The sequence below is a fragment of the Festucalex cinctus genome, chromosome 4, assembly GCF_051991245.1.
Source record: "Festucalex cinctus isolate MCC-2025b chromosome 4, RoL_Fcin_1.0, whole genome shotgun sequence".
NCBI lineage: Eukaryota > Metazoa > Chordata > Actinopteri > Syngnathiformes > Syngnathidae > Festucalex > Festucalex cinctus.
The window spans coordinates 11,865,411-11,885,601 of NC_135414.1; the positions used below are offsets into that span (position 1 = coordinate 11,865,411).

Consider the following 20,191-nt stretch of genomic DNA (forward strand, 5'->3'; position numbering starts at 1 on the left):
AAACAAACTATTTAAAAAAAACAGTCAATAAAATACTAAAATACAATGAGTAAAATAAAAAATGAATACACACAAAAATAATTAATTAAAAAACAAAAAAAAAACACAACAAAAACACTCCACACAATTCCACAATTCACACTGTTGATGATAAACATCCCATTTATATATATATATATATATATATATATATATATATATATATATATATATATATATATATACACATATATGGGTTGGTTGGCTAGTCCCCCTGTGACTGATCATCCAGAAGCACCGGGACAAAAATGTGCACAAGCTAAGAAACAACATGTAAATTGTCACACAACAATTTTAACCCAGGCCAGAACCTCTTGAATGTGAGGCAGATATACCAACCATTATCTACAGCGCTTCTTGTCAGCGTATTCTTTTCTAATCGGTTATTGCATGATTATTCAATAAATAGCACATTGGATACACTTGCAGTTGAATGATAGCCACACAAGAGCTGATACAAAATAATAATTACAATGGCGAACACATTTATTTTTTACTCATTTTTGATTGCGGAATGCAAAACTGTTCTCAGTTTGTTTGTTTTTTCCATCCACATCAAGTCAACAATGTAGAGATTTCTAATAGTTTTGTTGCAATTTACAGTTGTATTTGAAGATTATTAAAGCATCAGGCTGAATGTGCATGTATTATACATAATAACATAATAACATAATAAGTAAATAAATACCTAATGAAGTGTCTTGTTCCCCGTTTTGGGGAAACAGGGTTAACTGAGCAATGTGAATGTCAAGTGGGATTGAATTTGTAAAATTGGGTGCTTTTGCTGTGGTGCTGCACAACTTCTCCTGCGACTCACTCAGGGACGTCCCATCCTTGGAACATTGTTCAGGTCAACAAGCAAACTTGACTCCTAAACATTGGAGGGCCACTCTCAAAGTCATTGGTCCACTAGGACTGTTTTTCCAAACCAGGAACTGCACGGAGTCTGTTTACATGCAGCCATGATATGGTATATTATATTCCATATAATTTGTGCTCATTTGAGGTCAGTCAAACAAACAAACTTAAGAAACCCTTGTGGATGACCCTTCTTAATGTGCTCTCTTCTTACAATTAAATTCACTCACTGGATTGTAAAGTACTGACCTTACAGGGGAAAGAGACATTATACAGTCTTCTCATCCATGACAGTCTTTTTGTGAGCAGCCTGCAAATGCTTGCAAGACATCACTGGCTGCCTTCACCATAAATGGAGCTGAGTTTTAGTAAACAGTACTTACGAGCCGGGCTCTTATGGCCTGTTAAGGACGGTATATGAAACTTGTCTCTTTGTTGGCACGGTTCTGTGGTAGTTACTGCATGTTTGGGGTAATTTATTGTTTTTTTTAGGTTTAATATTGCTTTGGTTACAAAATAAACCATCAACCATGTATTCTTTATAGTACTTGTCCTCATTAGGATCATGTTCAGAACCCATTAAAGGTAAGAAAAGTAATAAAAAAAATAATAAAAAGATCATAACTCGAAACGTCTCACTTGCCAAATAACCTGGTTTCTCTCCAAATTACGTGAAACTGATGACAAAGATCTGGTCTCACTGTCCACCTGCAGGCCTAAAATGACCAAGTTAGAACATAACAAAGCTCTTTCACGCACCCAAAAAAAAAAAAAAAAAAAAAGGGACTGGCAACCCAAGGAACATCTTGTCCATCATCAGACATCTACTCTGCCCAATTGACACCCTCGCTGCCCCAACTACTCCTCAACTGACGCTGACCTCTGCACCGCATTCCTGAACTTCTCCATGAGCGCCATTCATCAATAGCTTCTCGCAACCACCCCATGTAAACTGCCCACCCCATCAACTCTTATTTCTACTTCACATTAATCTGTGAACCTTTTCAATGTGACTCCAGACCTCTCAACAGCATTGAAACGACACCTCAAAATAAAAAGACTTTCTTATTGCGGCCAACTTGTATTTGTGTATTTGATACTGTCCGCCATCATCCGCAACCACTTATCAGAGCACAAAGCCTCACTGGTTCAACTCATACCTGATACAATAAAACAGTCATCATCCATAAACTGTTATGAAAAAAAAAAGCCGTTGTTTTTACGGGGAAAACCGGCAGCTACGTACAATAAAAAGTAATTCAATGTAAATATTACAGAACAAAATAGTATAAAATCAGCATGTGCTTGGAAAATGGTACTTCATTTGTATAGCGCTTTACCACCTTACAAGGTGCTCAAAGTGCCTTGACTACTCATTTCACAGCATCAGAAACAACTGGACTTCTATTACCTTGTCATGGATCTTTAACACCATCACACTGAGCTGGGATTGAACTTTTAAGATTTAAGATTAAACTGGAGTTTCAAAAAATCTTTAGTTGGATAAATCTCATTAAAAATTTAAAAATGTAGCCTACTTCTTTGATCTTAGCAGGAATTGGAAATGAGAGATATCCAGTCTTAATGTGTTTAATCTCGTCTACTTCAAATTTCCTCAAAATAAAGTTCCTTCTAACTGGGTCCGCTTCTTATTATTCCCCTTCTTTCCCCCCATAACTTTATTGCAATTTACATAGCAAACATGGCAACAGTAAAGTTTTTAAGTTAAAGGTTTTTTTTTCTTCATGTATCAAAACATCATAGGTATATTAGATTGCCCGAAGGAACATCGTGTATGGATCCATCAATACAAATATGATTTAACATCACAAAAGCAAAATGATCTATCAATAATAGAATTACAAAGGCATCAATAATAAAAAAAAAAAATGAATTCCAGAAATATTAAAACAAAAAAATATTCTTTTTCTTCCATATCTTTTTTAAATTGAATAAACAATAATACAAAACAGTACAACAACCGGGGGAGACAAATACACAGGAAAAGAAACTACTACAAAAATATATTATAAAGCTGACATAAATATAATATATTGCTTGACTTCATTTGCAAACATTAAAAGAAAAAATAGGTTTCTGGTTAACTTCGTCTTCTTCTTTTTCCTCCTTCTTCCTCTGTTTCTTGTTCTTTTTTTATTTTATTTCTGTTTTATTTATATTTTTCTATTTTACACAATTTGGGTTGCTTTGACCCAGCATCTTTAAAAGACTGGTCAAATTAAACACAGACAAGATGGAGCTTATGGTTGTTGTCATTGAGACTCTGCTAAGAAAGGTTGGAGAATTCTGCATTAGCATTGCCGACTGCTCCGTCCAACCTTTTCCTGAGGTCCACAATCTGGGCATTCTGGACTCTAATTTATTGTTCCAATCTCACATTAAACCCTACACCAGTCACCACGTCAGCCTTTTCCCAAGCAAGTGCTACTGAAAATGGATGCACCTCTGTAGAACACCACACATCATCATACATGATTCAAGGTACTGCAGCAAAATGCAGCATTTTATTAAGTATTTATATACCCTTGATGAAGTGCATGAGATCATACTTGCAGCAGTCAACCTATTGTGCTAACTGAAGCAAAACTACACTGTTTCACCACATGCCTGACAAACCGTGTGTGAGCAGCGTGCCTGCACACCTCACTGATAACAAAGACAAAGAAAAAGATTACAAGCTTATTATTCAACTACTTCTACATTGTATACTCAGTGAAGATTCTGAAGGACTAAGTGAAACCGAAAGGCTGTATTGTAGAACACATAAGTCAGCATATTCTTTATCATTGGCTAATGTGGAGTCATTGAAAGCAAACAAAAGGCCTACAAGCTGCAATGTGACTGAGTTCACAAGGTGAAGAAAGATGCATCAGAATTGTGATAAACAGATGCACGGAAATAAATTCCTCACTCCATTTTTTAATAACTCATTCACTGCCAGTCATTATAGAAAATTTTTACATTTCCAATACTCACGTGATATTACATTCAATAATTATATATAAACCGAATCTACCAAATAACAGAATAGACTCCCTACTTTTTGTCCCGTCCCGTTCTTTTATAATTGACAGCAGAAAAATGTAGGTTTGCCAAAATACAGCCATTTCTCCCATGGACTCTGAAACTGTGTTTATTTCCTATAAAATGGGGCAATGATGTCATCTACTGGTGGTTGGGCATCAGTAAAGTTGTTTCCAAGTTTGATATTTACAGTGGAGCATGCTCAGATTCGCCCCCATTTAGCACCGCTCTAAAAAATACAATTGACAAGTATACTTGTCAAAGGCAGTGAATGAGTTTTAATGTTCAAATGAGTGTCTGAGGTTTTTTTTTTTTACAGATAATATTTTCTCATACAAACAAAATTGAGTTGCACTTGACTAGCTAGTATGTCTGTCTCACAGTCAAGAGAATTTAGGTTCAAATCTGGGTTCAGGACCCCCGTGTGGGGTTAGAATGTTCGTTGGCTTTCCTTCACATCGACACTATTCAATTACCTACATGTGAATATTTTTTTCCCAGACCAATTAAGTGGAATTAGATAAATTCTGCAGCACACCTGATCCCTCAGAGCACACTCGTTTGGGCGTGTTTAAGCCTTGTGAATTTAGCCTAGCATAGCATTACTTTTGGATGAGAATGGATTGCATCCTTACAATTTTATCTAGAACTAGACTAAGTGCAATTTCTGGAGCAATTGCATGGGAATGCTGAAAGCACATTGAGAGATAAATGATAAAATTAGAATCTCCTGGTTACTGGACAATACGCTTTACCAACTGTGCCACCGAGCAGTATCAGACACCTGATATTGATGATAAGTTATATATATGGAAGTGGGTGTGGAAAGTGATACTTAGAAAAAGTTCAATAATTGTCCCATTGAAAATGAATGGGGAAAAGTTGATATTAAATGTTAAATTGTGCAAATACTGTAAGTAATTTGGGATCAGACAGTATATAACCCCGGAGGCGTGAATTTTTTTAAGCTAGTTAACATTTGAACAATGTAAATTGGAAGTATTATGTGGGAGTTGTTAGGTGGCAAAAAAGTGTGGAGAATAAAAATCACAATTGTGGGAATGCTTCAGCAGTCTTTTACAATCTTTTAGTCATTCTTGGCACACCCAGTGTTGCAAAGGCGACCGCGTAGGTTTTATTTTGGAAAGTGGATGTTTTAGGGTGACGACAGGTGTCGTGGTGAGGGACGAGGCCGGTAATGGGGAGAGCGTACGGGGAGCGAGAGTATCTTTTGGGGGGGGTAAAGTGAAGTGCATTACCTGCAGGCAGCCAATAGGCTGACATTACCCCATCGCCCTCCATCACCTCCACTCAGCTACTGCATCTGAGGCCGACTTAGCGCCATTCATAATGCATGCTCACCACTCCGCCCCCACCCCCAGCCCCTCGCTCAGGCCTGTCAGGTCCCGTTCCTTCTGACAAGTCAGCCCAACGCTACTTTAGCTCCTAAGAGGATGTGAAACGGTTGCATAATTTAAAATGCCACTCGCTGTTTTCAGGGCTCATGTCTTATCAAAAATGCAGCAGACTGACTTTGAGGGGGAGTTTTATCCAAATGGGGTAGGAGAGGATGCTCCAGTTGAGACAATGGATGTGGGTGGCCACCAAAAGTTCTTCTGAGAAACTTTCTGGGGTGACGTATCTTATCAGACGAATCTTTTGCAGACCTGCAGCATAGTTCAAACCATATTTGGTCTCTTGACCACGCTGTACAGCGACCTGCATCTCCAGCTGTTACGGGGTCTAGGGGGTCGATGCCTCAGCAGGGAGTTCCAATATGGACGGCAGCAGCATCTCAAGCTTTTAGGACTTGGCTCCTGGGACTTGGCTTGCGGACCCGAAGTACATGTACTTGAGACCATCTGTGAACCAAAAACCATAATACAGAAAATTGCGACAAGTGATGAAGGAGATTACCGTACCCAGGTGCAAGGCACCAAAAGAATGTCACATCCAAATAATGTTGGGTACGCATGTTTGAAATACATATGCTACTAGTATTTGGTTGGTGAATGTTGCACAGGTTGACAGTAAAGATAGAGACAATCAAATGTAAAAGGGCTTAAGTAATAATTACTGTAAACGTTGACTTCTCTAAGAAATATCAAGACAGAGTATAGCGCACAGATTTTTGGTAAGGTGGAATTGTTAATGTAAGAACAAAACACATGTTTGTTCATCAATATGTAATCAGTTCAATTCCTGCTTCACTGAAAGTAACACAAAACACAACTTAAAATGAGACTAACTTTTTTTTTTCTTCAGTCAAATCAAATAGCGCCATATTTGTGTCTGTCTGTCCCTTGGTTTATGTAGCAGGTGACTTTCTAGTTGATAGTGATTAATGTAAAATGTTTTTCAACATTAATTTATCTATATTCAGATTTGCTCAAAATGTAACACGGTTCCTTCAAGTTTCATTGAAATCCTTTATGTATACATAAATGTATACAAATGGCTGTATGCAGGGGTTTAACGTCGACCACAATTCCTGTCATGCTGCGAATCAAACTCAGACGTTTTGTTTGTAACCACCCTTTAAACGCAATCTTAATTTTAATGAGTGTACCTTACCAATAGTATCTGCATCTCATTTTTTAATATTAACTATCTATTGTCATGGTCTGGAGGTTGGATCCCAAAACGCAGATGCAAATAAGGTTTAATTCTTTATTTACACAACTTGACTAAATGAAAAACAACGAGAATCATGAGACGCCAAGCTCCCTTGGGCTGTGGAGCTGCACACAGGAACAGAGGTAATAATCCGACAAAGACACACACTTCTCAGAAGGCTTACATAGACAAAGAATCGATCTGATTGGTTGTGGCTAGACATGTGGGTAACAGGACTGACATGGAATTATCTGATTGGCTGTTGACCAGGTAAAGGGATTAAAGATTCTTGACATCACATAGCTCTTGACATCACATAGGCTAAAACCAGTTGTAACTACATGCTGGTTACATCAGTTCAAAACAGACACTTGTTACATCAGTACATATCAGTACAAACTTAACAGGTCATGAACTCAAACTTAACCCTGCCGTGACCCAGACATGACATATGACACATGACAAGTGTCCATTTAACTTATCACAAGTCAAGTGACAAGTATATAGCATCTGACCAGTCAGTGCAGACTTGTGTAATAAGATAACTTAGTCACCTCTATCTTCTTGTCAAACTGTACAATCAGATCTCAACTCAAATGCTCCACACTTGTTACAGAAGATTCAAATTAATGTTCTTTATTTACAAAATAAAAATAAACCTTAATACTGGGGTTGAGCGTCCCACCAAGATCCAAGCAATGGTAGAAACACAGCAAAAATAAAACTGGTAACAGCGCTGGCATTAAAGACCACTGGCACTGAACACTTGCTTACATTTGACAAAAGTATTTTGAAATCAGAGCATGTAAGTCTGCCTTCTCTAAGGAAAAAGCAAAACACAAGGAGTTGATCCTTTGACGCTGGCTGGAGTGAATTTACTGAGGTGCACTGATCCGGCCAAAATGTTACTCGTCCTAACATACAAATCAACTAAAAGACAATCAGCCATTTTTCTTTGCACTTACTGGAGGTAAATATTACAAGACCTCTACTTCAATAGAGGACGACTATATTACTCTTAGCAAATAGTTGCATATCAATTAAGGCTGTATGATTCCTAGTTGTAGATAAAAGACAAACTTCAACAATTGCAGCTATATATTTGAAAATATTGTCATCCATCTGTGTGGAGTTTCCTTGGTGAAGTCAATGCAGGGAAATCCCAATAGACCTCTACGATTCTCAACCCAACCTCTAACCAAGTTTAATATTTGATGAAATTAGTTCTGCTCACTGCCTCTGCTCTCCTACTTCTGTTTCGCAAATCCTACCAGATCCCCCTCACCTTTTACTGTAGTTGATTGTTTATATCAAATGACAATTTTAAGCTATTTGAAATGGAAATACAATTGTGACAAACATTTCCAACATGCCTATGATTTAATAAAACACTACAGAATGTAAGATAAAAAATGTATTTACTTCACTATCACGTAGACAAAATTGTTTAATAATCTAGGTGGATCCACCTCTATGCTCCTGACTAGATTGTAATCAATTACAAATGCCAAACTCCAAAGTCAACCTTCAGGATGAGCAAGTGAAGTAATAGCCCGATGTTTACGTGGCGTGGACTGATTTAGTGTCTCAGAGTGGCGGACCTACGTCCTGCTGCTATTAAGTGCCTTGTTATTGTTCATTGGATGAGAACCATGCCTTGGCTCTGCGCTGCTCAAAAGGGAACAGGAGAATGTGCGATTAACATGTTTAGTTTAGAGGCCTGTGATTGATATTCCGTGGCATTTAAGAGATTTACCTTGCGGAGATGTACACAGCTGCAATACTAAATGTTAGTCTGGACTCTGTCTGGCTATCTATATTAATCTATTGCCGCCAAATGTATAAGATCTATTCTGGTATCTCACTGAGTGGTGAATGCCTGCGAATGTGAGTTTGTAAGTGACAAGAAAAACTTTGCGGCAAGTAAAAACTGTTTGTGAACATCTTTGCAACCTCAGCCTCCGCACTTCATCAACCTAAATCTAATGTTCTTTGGGTTGAACAGTGGCATTGTGACAACTGCAAAAGTGCTCAGAAATATTTTCTGTCACTTAAAACGGCAGTTCATTCTGAAATCTAAAAAACAAATGGAAAAAAAAATGAAAAATATCTAGTTCATTTTGCATTTATTCAACTCAAAAGTTCATTTGCAACAAAGCCACTCGTCACTTCTGTAAACAACTATGTCTGAATGAAAAACTGCGACCCAGCCCCTTCTATCTGGGATTGGCTAGCAGTTGCCTTCATTTGCATTTTGGATTTAGGGCTGTACGATACGGACAAAATCTCTCATCATTACCACCCCAACCTTCCCGATACCGATTGTCATTGGCTAGCCTTAGCTGTCAATCAAAGCCAAACTTGAAAAGAGGTACACGGTTGGCTGGCACTCCATGCTTTACTTGACTCAACTCAACTCAACTCAACTCAAGTTTATTTATATAGCGCTTTCAAACAGCCTGAACTGTCACAAAGCGCTTTACAGAAAGACAAAAACAAAACAAAAACAAAAACCATAACATAAAACATTAACACCAATACAATGCAGTCACAACAAATCAACATTCTTCCATTCCTACATACGCTTTGATGTTTGATGTTTGAAGCAGTTTTTAGATGAAAGGGGACAGAATCAGTCTCCTTTCAGCAGTTGATCAGAGACGTGAGTCTCAGCATGCATGACGTCACACGTTTGCTACAAGCTAAGTTTGCTGAAAGCTAGCTAATAAACAAGCAGCTGCTGCGTTCGCGATGAGTACCATACAAAAAAGAATGGTCCATACTTCCAGTCCCATCCAAACTGCCTCTCCTCCAAACGCCGAACCTCCATCCACTCCACGACCCACGTACACCACCGCGCCGCTTGAAACAGAAGGTGCAAGTTTACGTTGACTGATAGGAAGAATAGTTGATTGACGAGGTATCTTAAAACAGCTAGGGTGGGCACGGACCCCCAAGGCCCGCCCATGCCGACGGGTCCGGTAACTGACATGTTTTGCTGTCATCTACCTGCCATCTGGAGACTCTCATAGACAAACTTCACGAGCGTTGTTAGCCCGGTGGGGGGCTCGTTCGCTCACGCAAAATGAGAATTGGTGGTGTGCTTGCAAAGTATGGTCTCTCTGAGCCACCATAGTGTGGTGCTTTGAAATGCATGCACTTTGGCTGTATTGTTTGATACAGCGACATCTACTGGTCAATTATTACACACTGATACGTTAATGAGCCTTCCCCGAAGAAACCTTGCAAGCCCAAGCTATGATATTACCTCCACAATGAGCCTGTATTTTTTTATATTATGAGCAGTTCCTTTCTTTCTGCAACTTTGGCCATTGGTAAAGGCGACACCCCTTACTTATATCTCAGAATGGGCAGATATTAAATTTTTATAGTATAGTAACTGTGAGCAAAAATATCACAGTGCTAAAATTACAACACTAAAATGCCATTTGTTGAAATATTTTGTCAGTAAAAACAGTATTTTTCCCCACTGAACACAATCCAGTTTATTTTTCAACAACATAAACACACCAGGTTAAGTATAAATAAATAAAAGAATAATAACATCCTTTTGTTTTAATGCTTCTTAGTAAGTCACAGTGTACCATCACTAGTAAGCAGCTTACCAATGACGCAATGTTGCTGTCTCACAGCACATTTGATACCTTCACTCAGACTACTCTTACTGTTCTACAACCTTTTGTCCATTTCTTTATTTGAAGTACCGATATCTTGATAAAAGCATTGATGAACATTTCTTGGACTTGACACATAATACAGAGAAGTTCAATTCCTAGTTGAAAAAAGAAAAAGAAAAGAAAGATGTTTATTATTATGTTTGTACTACTGTGGCTAAGACTCGCACTGAGGAAAAAATATAAACATACGGTTAAATTAATAACGCGCTCTTGGGGTCAATCAGTTATCTCTGCTGAAAAAGGGATTTTGGGTGGGCCATTCAGAGGCTGTGACCGCCCCAACCACCCCATATGGACAAAGTGTTTTCCTCAATAAGTGACAAGCTTCTGTCGCGAAGGCCTCTGTGGAGAGGAAAACGCTTATTGTCAATAAAATCGGAAATAGAGTACAGTAGCATAAAAATATGGAACAAAGTAAGGCTGTATGGTATGACTAATAATTGCAACGCAAAGGTCTCACACGTGTCTAGCGTGGATGCATGTCCGTCATCTTCATATTACGCTAACACAACACGAGGCCCCTGTTTATGTTGACAAAACCCAAGAAGGGTTCATTTAATAAATCTCTCCAAAACATCCAGCAGCAGCAGGACGATGATGTTATTGTTGATTCGGATCCAAGTCATTACGTCAAATTTGACTATGAGAAGATGTGGAATTTAACATTAGCTTTTCGTAGTATTCATCTGATTAGGCTACAAAACTATTTTGCAGTTGTTATGAAGCCCTGTGTTTACAAGTGGGTGGCGGGTGGTTTACATTCCACAGCTTCTGCCCAAACAACTTGAACGTGTGCACATCTGTCCGCTGAGGCAAAGTGTCCAAACATTAGCCAAATTTGCTGGAGTCTTTTGCGCCTGCAGGCCCAGTCCATCGTCAGGGGCACCGCACTTCCTGTCCCTGAGATGTCTTGGTTGGCCATCGGCCAAACTAGCGTGATTTGGACTTGGCAGATTCTTTGATTAAAGAAACTTTTTTTTTCTATTTTACAATATTTGGATTAAATTAGGCAAAGAAAATTATACATCTGCCAATTTATAAAACAATTCTATGTTTGAGGAAGTTATTTTTCTTTCAAACTCTTTCTTCTTCTGGAACACAGTACAGTACTAGTAATATAAGGGAAAATTTCCAGTGTGTTTATCAGGCTATCGACAGATAATTGATGTAAACATTAAAAAAAAAAATCCCTACAACTCCAAGTTGCTTATGTATCAGATGCTGTGACATCTAATCTAGCCCATTTCCCTGGTTAATTATGCTCCTTTCCTCCTCTGCATCATTATGTTGTTTTCTCTCATTTTGACTTTTCCCACCCACTGAACATCCCCTAGAGAAGCTTCCAGCAGTCTCACATCCCTCCAATGTCTGCTAGCTGGGAATCTGCTGCCCTTTGCTTGAAGAGGCACAACCCTCTGCGTCCTATATTACATAAATAAACAGGAAGTGGAGGCTGTTTTGCCTCGGAAGGATGTCGCGAGTGGGTTTATTTTCACTCAATTCACAGTAACTTCATGAGACGAAGGGATGACAGAGCTTGCAAAAAAAAAAGCTTTGTGTTATCATTTGAAGTCGTCTCTTAATACGCATGATAATTATATGTTGATTGTTTCCCATGTGGTAAATCTCAGTGGATCTAAAAGTTTTCCAGTCATGAGAAAATATTACTATTCAGACGGTCCCAGTGGTTTTTTTCCTGCAGCATTTCCTCTTAAATAGCTCTGAGTGGTGGGAGTGTTTCGAAGCAAAGGAAATACTTGAATGTTTATTATGTTCCACAAGTTACAAGATCAAGGACAAAAGCATCTGTCACATTATTTTCTCCAATTATGCGCTCAGAAAAATGCTTTTACGTCTGTTTGCAAACAGTTTGAAACACACGATCGAATTGTGGGTGATCAATTTTTTGTTTGTGGTTTACATCATCATCACTGATGTGTATCCTCACCCCACTTACTTCAAGATTTGTTGTGTTTCCAGACTGACATGAGATGAAGAAATACACTTGATTATATTTTAGATAGATATTTAAAATTAATAGTCTTAAGACTGTAATGTTGGCCAAATGTACCCGCAACCTTGACGAAAATTGGTTTGACACAGTAAAGTGCAAACAAAAAGCATGTACCTGCAGATATAAACCAATAATGCCATCTGAGCCATCTTGGGTGAAATACAGTTGTGCTTAAAAGTTTACATACTGTACCTTTGTGGTAAACTTCTGAGCACTGCACAACTGTAAATGTACAAAAGCTAAACCTTGCTGAATGACACAAAAGTGCTATAAATAGTCACCAAAATTCACATGAACATCTCTTCTCATGTCAACTTTAGCCTCTGAAAATATAACAACAATTGCTGCAGTATTTCTCACCATGTTGTACGCTCGCTCATAAGTTGACATACCCTTAGGGCATGTAAACATACAAGCACAACTTTCTCCCTGGGAATGGAAAAGTTCATGCTTTGACTTGGAATTAGAAATCCTGTGTGCTTTGCATGTAGTTCACATGGAATAGCAAGTGGGAACATCACTGAAAAACCGAAAGTGGAAGTGGAAAAAAAACAACAAAACATTTTGACAATATGTTCTATGCAGCCCCACTAGAGTCTAAATATGGTATTGTGGTCAATATTGTGGAATATGAGTTAAGCAGCAAAATCCAGCCATTTTTATCCATCTCAGGGGGCAGCCATTTTTGCTACTTGCTGTCGACTGAAGATGACATCAGTGTTGCTCAGATCTCAGGTAACAACCAATCACAGCGCAGCTTCAGAAAACACGTGAGATATGATTGGTTGTTGTCTGAGCCCTAGCAACTATGATGTCACCTTCAGTTGACAGCAAGTGGCAAAATGGCCACCCCCTGATAAAAACAGGTGAACTTTGCCTCATAACTTATACTCCAAAAATGTAATATTAATCAGAATTGTCATGTTTAGATTAGTGAGGTCACATATAACATATTATTGTTGAGAAATATTTAAGGTTGACTTCCACTTTAAAGGGATACTTGACTCATTGAGCCATTTTCAGCAGTAAAAAAATCAATATTTTGTCCAGAATTAATTTGATAACTTCATTATTGTAGAATTAATATATTAATATATTTAAAAAGGGTTTTGTTTTGTTTTTTATAGAGTGCAAAGTGTAGTTGTCATAAGATGTCCTGCTGTTCTGTATATTTAACAATTATAATGTGCAATAAAGCGTAAAATGCCAGTATGGTAAAAACAAACAAACAAAAAACATTAGTGTTGGTGCTAATCACATCATCCATACTATTGGGATGGGTGTTTTATGATCATGAACTAGAAATAAGATATTGCAAGAATAGAACTTTTCCATTCATTTGATGCATTTTAAGGGAAACTGCTCCATTCGGATGTAGGGGTCTTTCTTTAAAATCATCTGTGATTGTTTTTTGGGGGGAAATTTTAAATGTTAAAAATATTGAAGGTATTGGTACTTAGTATCAGTATCTGTGATGACTCAATAGTTGATTACTCGTACTGGTATTGATCTGAAGGAGAAAAAAAATGGTATTGGACAGCCCTAATACTCTACAATGATTTATAATGACATCTGTTTATTATAATGCCCAGTATGAGTCACTGGGAATTCATCATTTATTGAAAGTATTCCTCCTGGAAACAAGCAGCCCCTCACTCGATGCCCTCGCCCCTGATTGAAGATGACAGTTGCAACACTACTTTAGAGAATAACTATGACAAAAAGAGAGCAAAACATTATTAAATTGTTATTCCAGTCATCTGCTGGAACAGTCTCCACGTTTTACTAAAAGACCTGCACGACGATGGACCTTTTAGTCATGCAGTCAATTCTTATATTGCTGTTAGTTCCATTCCCAGTTCTATATTTGTCCTTATATATTTTTCATTTATCAAATAGAAGACAAAAAAGCCAAAGGAAAAGCAAAATAATGGTGCAATTTTTTTGCAAAAAATATAATGTGTTGACATTGTCGAATGTTATGATGACTTCCATTTTCGTCGGGGTCTATCCCAACTGACCAACCACCTTCAAGAAGATTATTTTCTGCACATATCACCAGGTGAGTGTGAGGTCCATTGATTTCAAGCACAAGTCACCCTTCTTCTGTCCATGTTGGTTCTCACAAGAGGTGTGACAGCGTCTGACAAGACGTAACTCAACAGCCACCAAATAAGACAAGGCAACCAAATGGATAAATACCGCTATCCATGTATTGACAATAAAGAGCCTTTCTATGAATCAGCAGTCAGACGAAGGAATCTGATAGCGACCAGATCCGATTGTTCAGTCTCAGAGCCTCGCACGTGTACTGCGATCAGCTTTAATGTATTCATGAGGACGGCGACTTATCGGCACAGCCATTGGCCCAACGTCACTAATGTGTCCCAGGCCTCCTTCGCTCCACGTTTGGGTGAAAAGCTTCAGAGTTTCCCAGGACCTCCAAATGGATGTTTGGCCATGCCACAGAGGACGCGGCGAACACAAGCTAAGTGCTTTAGCAGCGTGTGACGCTAACTCAGTGGGACAAGCTCAGCGTGGCGTGAAGAAGAAGAGTGCTGTGTGAGGTGACTTATGGGACAATGGGCCCGCTTCTCACAAATAAAACATGAGCCTTATCCACTGCTTCACAAACTGTACACTGTTGGGCTGCCTTCTGTCAGGTGTTTGGCTGGAAAGAAGGCGCAATCTGATTTAATACTCCTGTACCCATTTGATAAGCCAGTGGATACAATGAAGGCCATATATGTTACAATTTGCTTTGTTTTCTTTTTTTTTCTTTTTTATTTTTGCCCCATTTTGTACAGGCAATGTGCTGAAAGGTTTTTTGGTAGAATTTCACCTTGACGCTTTCAAAGCAGAAAATTGACACGAGCATTTTAAAGCACATTTGAAGTAGTATGATAAATACTTCTGCTCACATGTACAACAAACGCCACAAAAAGGGTATGAGACAAGTCAATATGCTTTGAAATATTAATGTAAAAAAATACACCAGCTCTAATTTAAAGAGTAAATCAAGTCCAAAATTATTTTTACAGGAATATGTTCAATGCGCCCCCACTAGTCTTAACATGGCATTCCGATCGAATATTACGTTTGTGGAATATGAATTAAGCGGCAAAATCCAAGAATTATTTCCATCTCAGGCGGCGGCCATTTTGAAACTTGCTATCGACTGAAGATGACATCACAGTATGGGCTACCAATCATGGCTCACCTGTTTTTTGGGTTTGGTCATGTGACGTTCACAAGCTGAGCTCTAATGCTGCATTCGAGGAAAGTGGGAAGTCTGACTTTTTCGACTTCAAACCAGGAACTTTGTATGGAAACTCGGAAATCCCACTTGCAAAGTCTGTAAAAAAAAAGGAACCAGACTTCACTGACCAACTTCAATGTGACATCACTCTACAATGGAGACCACTATGGAAACACATTCTGTAAATGGTGAAACACAATTTACTTGAGTATAAAACTAGATAGCTTTCTTCATTCATAAATATTCAACATAACTTCACATAACACAACGTACGTCCTGCATGAAATTAGGTAAGCCGAACTGTATGAAATGCTAAACAGGATAAATACATAAATGAAGCAAAATTGTGAGAAGGCCAGTTTTCTGGACGTCAAAATGGGTTTTGAGGACCAAAACAGAAAACAATTTATCACTAGCCGCCATTTTGGTTGTTTACCCTCGCCTCAAACGTTTCAGGTCGAAACTGGGAAAAGCCAACTGGGATATTTCCGACTTCTGACTTTCCTTGAATGCAGCATTAGGGCACTGTGGCAAAATGGCCACACCCTCAGATGGATAAAAGAGAGTAAATAGCTGCTTCATTCCTATTCTACAAATCCTATATTAATTAGAATATCCTGTTTAGGATAGTGGGGGTGCATAGAAAATATTATTGTAAAGATTTTTTTTTTTACTTGAATTCCTTTAAAAACATGTTGAATGTATTGCTCACCAGCCATAATATTATTGTAACATACAGGAAACTACTAATAAACAAAAATGTTAAATGAATACCTCTCTGATGTCAAACAAGTCTGTGATTTATTACCCTTGTAAATACATTTTTCATATAGCCCTTACATTAGAGATAGTATATGTGAGCCTAATGCTGTTATATACTTTATTTAAAAAAAGAAAAAAGAAAAAGGCCTATACAGTACTATGATAATTATCTATATCTTCGCTAATATGGCTCCATGGTTTCTATTGTGGAAGTGTTCATCATACAAAGCTCCAGAGTCAACAAATCACAAACAACTGACTTTTGCCTTCAAATGACGTCAGGCAGCTCATCAAAGTGAGAGGAGGCACATCAATAAGACATACAGTCGAGTGTGTGGGCTGCAGCCACATAAAACAATGTTTTTTCAAGGTCACAGACAAAAAAAAAAAAAAAAAAAAGTTTCAGCATTTTTCTAGTGCAGTTTAAACGCTGTGCTGTTGCACGACATTCACAGATTCACAATTTCCACAATATGTTATCTCTCAAGACATTGTTAGAACATTTCCGGAAGCATGTCTCTACACACTGGCCATCCACCATGTTGTTACTGGCATAGACAGAACAACTTTATTGAGTATCTTTATAAAAAATATCCAGTGATTACTATAGCACGAACTGTATTTTTTTTTTAATTCCATATACGGTATTTAATTGTGATATTATTGTATGTTTTTATAAAGTGCAATATGTTTCTCCTCAAAAATCCTGCTTGTTTTTTTGGGCAAAAACAGGTTAATTGCATTTCCATTCATTTCAATGGGCCATGATGAGTGAAGAGGAGATGTGCGGAATTCAAGGCATTAATTGTGATTAAGCTTCCAAACAGGTATTAATCATCTTTCATTTGACTACCTCCACACTATATAAAATCATATCAAGCCATCAGTGTTTCAAACACTGATTTTATTGACAGATTTGTAAATGAGATCTCGTTTTACAGTTATTTAAACACACACATAACGTTCAGTTTCAAGTTTAAATCAGTCGCCTTCCTTCACATTAAAACTTCTACCATGTGCACTGTGCAAGTAGCCTACTTACTAAATAAATTCATGATCGTGCCGCAGCAGGTTGAATTTTTCATACACTGCGAGTGTTGCTAAAATGACAAACAGAGCGTAATGGATGACGTCGTTCCCTCCCGCTCTCAAACGATACAGCTGCCAGATCGAGACCATCTCTCTTGGTTTTCTCATGTACACATACCTTCGAATGTGATTCTCTATTTTTCTCAAGAGACCGAAACAATGAATACGAGAACTGAATTATAATTTCAATTGTTATAATAAAAGTCAGACAAGTGAACTTTCACATTGCAGTGACATTGCAGTAATATGAAATCATCAAATGAAAGAATAGTACCAGTCGATATGTCTGTAAAAATATTTCAGTAAAGCACCAACCTTTTTGAAACTGAGACCTATTTCTTAGGCTCTGATGAATGCAAAGGACTACCAGTTAGATACACACTTCTAAAATAAATTGCTGACTCTTAATTTTAATCATTTATTGTATTCAGCTAAACTACCATTCAAAAGTTTTAATGTTTGTCTCAGAATCGACTCCCCAAAGTCTTGGTCTTGTCTCTCAGACTGGTCGAACTTATGATTTTCATCAAGATCAGTGGAGACCAGCACTGCTCTGCTACTCTTCAGGTCCTGATGTCATGCTCGCGCAAGTCTACCTCAAAGCACAAGTCTGAGAGCATGGACAAAATTTCGCTTCTTTTGCTATTTTCCTAAGTAGCGCAAGTGAGAGTTTCCCTGTTGCGCCGAAATGGAACACAGCCGAATTCCGGCCAATTGAAGCGGCTCCCCTCATTCTCTGTAAAATCAGGGTAGTGGAGGCACATAAGGTGCTTGACATTGCAGAAGCAAGAATTGACACACTGGAGAGATTAGATTGGCGTGCGCGAAGTGTGTTTACATTTAAATTGCAAAGGTTTCCCCTTAGACCACCTAAGTTGCAACCACCCTGCAGCATCCAATGACTGCAACCTGTGTAGTGTGACTAAAAGGGTTTTGGGTGGGGCCCGTAGGAGTATTATTATGGGACCCCACCCTACACTTTTAAATCACAAAATTCTGCAGTTTGTCAAGTTTCTTAAATTCAAAAGTTCTATTATTTTTTAATTGCATACAAAGATTCACAAATCATTAAGGTTTGAAATTGTTGCATGCTTAGCTTTGAAAGAGTTGCAGACACTGTGTATTTGCATGTCAAATTAAAAGAAAATATCAATTAAAGAGAGAATGGTCTTTTGACTATAGCGGATGTGAAGCCCATGATCAGGTTAATGACACAACAATGCAGGAAAATGTGCAACACTTTATTTCTATTGTCTCTTTTTGTATTTTCAAATACAGTGATCGCTTAACATTCAGAGGAAATCACGATGTCCCATACTGATAGCTATTTTTAGAACAGACCCTTGGGGGTAACATGATGCCCTCAGCATCGTGTTGGTGACCCCTGCAATAGTTTGACATTCCAGTAGTTCCTTTCATATTGTTTTATTTGCAGTAGCCTGCAGAGGGTCCTCGATTTCGGACGTCAGTTTCGTTCCTATACATGCTTAACACAAATTGGTGCCATACTGCAGGTCGGAACTCCCCATAGTAATTAAGGCAAGCTAAGGCAAGTTTATTTGTAGCACAAATCATACACAAATCAACTCAATGTGCTTTACACAAGGAAAGACAACACCGATAAGCATCAACAAACACAATAGTTAATGACGTCAGAATTATAGTAAAATTATATATCATATTTCAAATATGCGCAACGTAATTATGATTTTACTACTACTACAATTTTACTACTAAAAACATTTTATAGGCCATAAATATAAAATAACAAAAACCAAAATATTAAAAACGTCTCAGAATAGTGCAGTACGCACCATGTGACATTATTAAAATAACATTTTTACACAAATTGCATCGGATAAACAGAGAACTATTTAACGCAATTTCGTCAAAATATTAGCACATTCCACAAATATGCAAAAGCTGTCCTGCGTGGGCACATACAATATGAGACAGCGAGCTAAGCAGACATGCACTCATCCTCATCGACAACATTAAATACATGACTTGCCTATTTTTAGACGAGATTGTTGCAGAAGGCCATGCAGTGCACATCGTGCGCGTCCCTCCTGCGGCCCCTCCTCGTCCTGCAGGTCTGATTGTGTTTCTACACAAAGTCCGGAAGCTGTCTGGCCTTTGCTGCTCGTTGGGAGGAAACACACGGCATGCCGGCCGGGCACATGTCCAGGTCCACGTCCACGTCACTTCACATGAAGGCCTTTTTTTTCCTCCACGCATGTAAAACACCCGCATTTATGGTTATCCGATCTACAGGAACTAAATTAACAGCAACTCAATCAGTGGGTTGACGTATACACGTGCGTGCTAAGAACAAGAACACATAAGATATGGTAAAATATTTTGTACAGCAGGCATTTTGTGAAACACAAACATTTGTTTGAATATAATTTTGTCACATTTTTTTCGGAAAGTATACGATGCATTTTAGAATTACGACAGAGTTCAGTTAATAAAAATATAAGTGCGAGCCTTTTTTATATTATACAGTATAGGCTACTCTAATGTCTAAAATATCAATTTATTATATTGCTCCATTTTCACATGCAATCCTGTTGTCGTGAACGTAGATTGTAATCTTCCCCAAATACAGTATTATATAGTCTCAAACAATAGAATAACTAATATACCAAAAAAATAAATAAAAAATCCCTTGAAATCAATTGGGCCACATTAATGATGGGATTAAGAAGTCGATAAATATAAAAGACTATTGTGACAAATGATTTAGTTTTACTCATGTAATGTGTAAAAAAAAAATGCTATGTAAAATACGTTTAAATTATTACATTT

At 38.0% G+C, this 20,191-nt stretch overlaps 1 long non-coding RNA gene across 1 annotated transcript; it reads right to left on the reverse strand.

The window, feature by feature from the left end:
- Window positions 1-226: 226 nt before the first annotated feature.
- LOC144017394 (uncharacterized) lies at window positions 227-19,723 on the reverse strand. The gene is made up of 3 exons (XR_013283175.1): window positions 19,392-19,723; window positions 15,491-15,625; window positions 227-5,804 (listed from the first exon to the last, which is right to left on the reverse strand). It is a non-coding gene; the product is annotated as an uncharacterized LOC144017394 (long non-coding RNA).
- Window positions 19,724-20,191: the final 468 nt, after the last annotated feature.